We start from the raw sequence: 6,951 nt of genomic DNA on the forward strand, positions 1-6,951 counted from the left end.
TGTTTCCAGTGACAATAAAAACAGACTTTGCTTCCAGAGATCATAGTGTGCTAATTAACATTCTTACTGTGTTTGAAGCAGCATTCTGGGCCACACAGGAAATAGATCGTATGACTATCATGATTAAAGTAGATTGCTATTAATGGATTATTTCTGACAGGAAAACTTGCGTGGATGTTGCCAGATGTTCAGTACCTGAGTTACAGGGAAAGGTTGAATAGGTTAGGACTTTATTCCTTGGGGCATAAGAGAATGAGTGGAGATATGATAGAGGTGTACAAAATTCTGAGAGGTATAGATAGAGTAAGTGCAAACAGGCTTTTTCCCACTCAGGCTGGATGAGACTAGAACGTAGGTTTAGGATGAAAGGTGAAATATTGAAGGGGAACCTGAGGGGAGCTTCTTCATTGAGAGGGTGGTGTGAGTGTGGTACGAGCTGCTGGTGGAAGTGGTGGGTGCAGGTTCGATTTCAGAGTGCAAGAGAGGTCTGGATAAGTACGTGGATGGGAGTGGTATATGGAGGGCAGTGGTCAATGGGGCTAGGCGTAATAGCAGTTCAGCATGGACTGGGTGCAACGATGGGCCTGTTTCTGTGCTGTAATGCTCCATGACGGTTTGGAAGCTGGCCCACAGGATTCCATGCTGACCAGTCAGCTCCATCCACATCCCATGTCCCCCCCCCCCCATATCTTATTTAGAAATCAACTCCCACCCTCACCCCCATCTACTCTCTAGGGGCAACCACAGTGGGCAATTAACCAACTTGCTGTCTTTGGGATGTGGAAGGAAACGGGAGCACCCTGAGGGGAAACAGTTGCTGAAAGAGTGGGCAAGCCCCACACAAAGCAGGAGAGTTCAGTTTGAATTTGCTTCTGTGTTAGATACATTTTAAGCATACAGGATGAGGGAACGTGGGCAACTTGGTTAACAGCGACAAGTTGGGCCATGGCACCAGTTGCTGTATTGTACTCCTTCATGACTGTATGCAATTTTATTTTTTTGCATTTTATAATTGACCTGATTTTTCATACTCTAAAGTGTCTGGGAAATTACTGGACATAGATAAGAGCCGGTTTCTGGCTTGCCACTTGGTAGCGTTATGTAAGACAAGTTGCTGCCTCACTGTTTAGATTTTCAATAGCACTCGGCCAGCACAGTGCTTGCAAAATGCAAGACTTCTTTTTCCAGATGCCATTAGTCAGCATGGACGTCTTGCTGTTGACAGGAAATTCTGGTCATAAACTATTCCTGGGATGGCAGGACTTTCATATGAAGAAAGACTGGATCGACTGGGCTTATACTCACTGGAATTTAGAAGATTGAGGGGGGATCTTACTGAAACGTATAAAATTCTAAAGGGATTGGACAGGCTAGATGCAGGAAGATTGTTTCTGATGTTGGGGAAGTCCAGAACGAGGGGTCACAGTTTAAGGATAAAGGGGAAGCCTTTTAGGACCGAGATGAAGAAAAACTTCTTCACGCAGAGAGTGGTGAATCTGTGGAATTCTCTGCCACAGGAAACAGTTGAGGCCGGTTCATTGGCTATATTTAAGAGGGAGTTAGATACGGCCCTTGTGGCTAAAGGGATCAGGGTGTATGGAGAGAAGGCTGGTACAGGGTTCTGAGTTGGATGATCATACTAAATGGTGGTGCAGGCTCGAAGGGCCGAATGGTCTACTTCTGCACCTATTTTCTATGTTTCTATTTTCTCTGCTACAGAAGACCAGGATGAGTTAGTAAACTGAATTGAACAACGGCTTTTCTGGAGATGCTGGAGCATGCTAGGCTCTGACTGATGCCTGTGACTAATGGAGTGACACAGGTCTGTTGTTGTTTGCTGTGGTAAACCAGATCAGCATATTTGCAGATGATGCCAAGATCGCTGGTGAAGTGAACAGTGAGGAAGAACATTAAAGCTTGCAGTGGGATCTGCCTGACCTGCCGAGTTCCTCCAGCATTTTGCGTGTGTGGCTTGGATTTCCAGCATCTGCAGATTTCCTCTTGGTTGTCAGTAGGATTTGAAGCTGCTGGAAAAATGGGCTGAAAATGGCGTATGAAATTTAATGCAGACAGATGTGAAATGTTGCACATTATGGTGACAAACAAGGGTAGTGAACAGTAGCTACCAAGGAGACTGGTAGAATAGAGAGATCTGTGAGTACAGATCTATAATTCCTTGAAAGTGGTGTCAGAAGTAGATAATGAGAGCTTTTGGCACTGAGTACAGGAGTTGGGATGTTAAACTCAAGTTTTATAAATCATTGGTGAGGCCAGATTTGGAGTACTGAGTACAGTTCTGTTCATCAACCTACAGGGAAGATATCAATAAGATTTAAAGAGCACAGAGAAAATTTACAAGGAGGTTGCCATGCCTGAGTTATAGGAAAAGGTTGAACAGGTTAGGACTTATTTCCTGGAGCAGAGGAGAATGAGGGGAGATTTGATACAGGTATAGGAAATTCTGAGGGGTATAGATAGGGCAAATGCAAACAGGATTTATCCACCTAGATTGGGTGAGACTTGAGCTGGAGGCCAAGGTGAAATATTTAAGAGGAACCCGAGGGAAAGATTCTTCACTCAGAGGGTGGTGGAAGTGTGGAACAAATTGCCAGAGGATGTGCTGGATGAGGGTTTGATTTCAACATTTAAGAGAAGTTTGGGTTAAGAACATGGATGGGAGGTGGATATTGATGGTGCGGGTGTGGGTTGATGGGACGAGGCAGGATAACAGTTTGGCCTGTTTCTACCCTGCAGTGCTCTATGAGGATATAAAATCAAAGCTGATTTTTCTCTGATAATAGTTCCCAAAGTGGATGATATCGCCCCCTGGAGATGGTAGGAGTTTCTAAGGAACGATAAAGATAAACCCCACCTGGTTGGGGTTGCTCAGTAGCAAGAGGGCAGATGAGGGCTTAATTTAAGAAATAAATTACTTATTATAAGTATTTAGTACTCAGTGTTGCCTATGATTGATTACAATGATCACATAATCACCTCATCTTTTGCTAACCCACTGTTCTCTTAGACTTTGCTCAAAGTGTGTTATAGTGAGAATCATAGAAACATTTGATCATAGGACCTGTATTGTGCTAACCTACAGCACAATACAGGTCCTTCAGCCCACAAAGTTGTGCCGAACATGTCCCTACCTTAGAAATTATTAGGCTTACCCATAGCCTTCTATTTTTCTAAGCTCTGTGTACCTATCCAAAAGTCTCTTAAATGACCCTAACGTATATTTGTTGAAAAGAAATGTGTCACTTCTGTATTTGGCATATCATCAGAAGGAACTGTGTTATTTCCGGGCATGGCCCAGACATTGCTGCTGTCCACTACTGTAGTGCCGTGTTAGCTAGTACGATTCCCATACTCTAATCAGGCAGTGATGCCATTCCTGTGAAATAGGGTATGGTGTTCAATGGGGTAAAGTTCAGAATCTGCCCTTTTGAATGGTCTTGACCACATTTTTCTAGCCCAAAGCCCAACCAAGATATCGCTGCCCCACTTTGTGTACCTTCAGGCAGAGAGTCAGATTTTGCCCGAGTTACAATGATGTTACATTTTCCCCTTCATTGATCGCAGCACAGGAGGCTGGAGCAGGCGATTGACCGTGGTGGGTAATCCATTGCAAAAACAGACCAAATGACAGTTTAATGTGGATTATCTGACACAGATTTATTTGGGCAACCAATGAGTCTGTTGTGTGAAAAAGATTTTTCAGACGAGGCAATGAAATCAATTAAAGAGAAAGCAAATGAGATATTGGCTTATTTTCAGTCACCCCATGAAAACTTCCAAAGACAGACAACACTTCGAAACATGTTTGCCAGCACTTCACATAAAACAGTAAGCTCATTCAACACAAACACGAGGAAATGTGCAGACGCTGGAAATTCAAACAACACACACAAAATGCTGGTGGGACACAGCAGGCCAGGCAGCATCTATAGAAGCACTGTCGACGTTTCGGGCCGAGACCCTTCGCCAGGACTCATTCAACGTTCCATTGCTCATTGCTAAATCTGGAAAGCCCCGTACAACTGGAGAAGAACTGGCTCTGCCAGCGGTAACAAACAAGAGAAATCCTGATGAAAGGCTTCGGCCCGAAAAGTCAACTGTACCCTTTCCCATAGATGCTGCCTGGTCTACTGGGTTCCTCAAGCACTTTGTGCGTGCTGCCAGTGGTAAGGGAGGTTGAGTATGGTTTTGCAGAAGATCAAATAATTAAAACCATTCCACTGAGTGACAACTCCGTTAAAAGACAGCTGAAATGTCTGAGAATGTGGAAGGCACATTGTGTAACATACTGAGGACAGCAGAATTTGCTCTGCAGTTGGATGAGTCAACTTTGACAGCCAATGGATCTTTGCTATGCAATCAAAATGCTGGAGGAACTCAGCAGGTCAGGCAGCGTCTATGGAATGAATAAACAATCGACGTTTTGGGCCGATCTTCGGGACTGAAATAGAAGGGGGAAGATGCCAGAATAAAAAGGTGGGGGAAGGAGAAGGAGGCTTTCTGGAAGGTGATAGGTAAAGGTAAGGGACTGGAGAAGAGGAATCTTGGGAGAGGAGAGAGGACCAAAGGAGAAGGGGACCTAGGGGGAAGTGATAGGTAGGTGGGAAGAGATAAATGGCCAGAGTGGGGAATAAAAGAAGAAATCTTCGCTCCTTGGTTATGTTCAGAATGAAAGCATGGTTCTAAAGTTGTTATTTGCAAGGGGACTAGAAACAGACACGAAGGGGGAGTCAATATTTTGGGTTGTTGAGAAATTTTTCAACAGAAAGGATATTCCACTCACTAACATTCTTGCTTGTGCATCAATGACAGGACACCACCATGAGGTTATTACTTTATTGAAAAAGCTGAACCTAACATTTACCATTCACTGTTACATTCTCAGACAACATCTTGTCACAATAAACTGGCTGAACAAATCATTAAATGCTGTTCCAGGTATCACTGTGGTAAGTAACATCAATTCTCCACAATTTCAAGAGCTTTGTACTGAGAATGGTGAACAGTTTGACACACAGAGTCCGACGGATTTCAAAAGGAAACTGCCTGAGATGTTTTCATGCACTTTTTGAAACTGAGTTAAAATTCTTTGAAGATTCTAATGCTTCCTTCAGTAATTGGCTCAAGAATATTAAGCATAGCATTGCTTATTTCTCAGAATTATTCGCAAAGTTTGATGAAATCTGTTTCCAATTGCAAAGAAACTGTGAATCTTATTAAAGAAATCAGTTGTCTCCACATTTCTGTCCAAATCAATCCTACACTGGGCACCATGACCTTTTCCAATTTCTGAGCCTTGGAGTTGAAAGAAAAAGAAAGAAACCAGACGATGATCTTGAAGTATACTGTGCCTATCTGGGTGAGCTGCATAAAGACACGTCAGAGAGATCTCAGGATCTTCCCTCACTCCAAATTCTTCATTAGTAAAGCTGTCAAAGGTTACAACGAAAAGGCAGGAGAAGGGCAGGGATATTAACAGCAGATGCAATCACCTGGACAACACAAACACCTACGTCAGGATGCTGTTCATCGACTATAGCTCAGCATTTAACACCATCATTCCCACAGTCCTGATTGAGAAGTTGCAGAACCTGGGCCTCTGTACCTCCCTCTGTAATTGGATCCTCGACTTCCTAATTGGAAGACCACAATCTGCGGATTGGTGAGAACATATCCTCCTCGCTGACAACCAACACCGGTGCACCTCAGGGGTGTGTGCTTAGCCCACTGCTCTACTCTCTCTATACACATGACTGTGTGGCTAGGCATAGCTCAAATACCATCTATAAATTTGCTGATGATAGTTGGTAGAATCTCAGGTGGTGACGAGAGGGCGTAGAGGAGTGAGATGGTGGATTGGTGCTGCAGCAACAACCTGGCACTCAACGTCAGTGAGACGAAAGAACTGATTGTGGACTTCAGGAAGGGTAAGACAAAGGAACGCATACCAATCCTCATAGAGGGATCAGAAGTGGAGAGAGTGAGCAGTTTCAAGTTCCTGGGTGTCAAGATCTCTGAGGACCTAACCTAGTCCCAACATATCGATGCAGTTATAAAGAAGGCGTGACAGCGACTATACTTCATTAGGATTTTGAAGAGATTTGGTATGTCAGCAAATACACTCAAAAACTTCTGTATATGTACTGTGGAGAGCATTCTGATAGGCTGTTCACTATCTGGTATGGGGGAGGGGGTTACTGCATAGGACCAAAAGAAGCTGCAGAGGGTTGTAAATCTAGTCAGCTCCATCTTGGATACTAGCCTACAAAGTACCCAGGACACCTTCAAGGAGCGGAGTCTCAGGAAGGCAGCGTCCATTAATAAGGACGTCCACCACCCAGGGCATGCCCTTTTCTCACTGTTACCATCAGGTAGGAGGTACAGAAGCCAGAAGACACACACACAGCGATTCAGGAACAGACTCTTCCCCTCTGCTATCCGATTCCTAAATGGGCATTGAACCTGTGAACACTACCTCTCATTTTTAATATATTTATGTTTTGCACGTTTTAAAAAAAATCTATTCAATATACGTATACCGTAATTGATTTACTTATTTATTATTATTATTTTCCTCTTCTATATTATGTATTGCATTGAACTGCTGCTGCTAACTTAACAAATTTCACGACACATGCCGGTGATAATAAACCTGATTCTGAAATCAGTCGAGATGGAATGGTGAAGCAGGCTCGATGGGTCGGAAGGCCTAATTTTGCTCCCATGTCTTATACCACTTATATGCAAGATTTAAAAAAATCGGTTTATCAATACAGTAAAATCTGAGGAATTCCTTGCCCAGTACCATTTCATCTGCACTTATAGATATCCCCAAGGGAAATTGATTTAGAGTCGGTCCCTGAGGTTGAAGCTCATTCTGCGCATGCGTCATTGGTGCTGATCAGCGCTGGCGGGCGATTCGTCAGGAGTGAG

Source organism: Hemitrygon akajei, chromosome 25 (genome assembly GCF_048418815.1).
Source record: "Hemitrygon akajei chromosome 25, sHemAka1.3, whole genome shotgun sequence".
NCBI lineage: Eukaryota > Metazoa > Chordata > Chondrichthyes > Myliobatiformes > Dasyatidae > Hemitrygon > Hemitrygon akajei.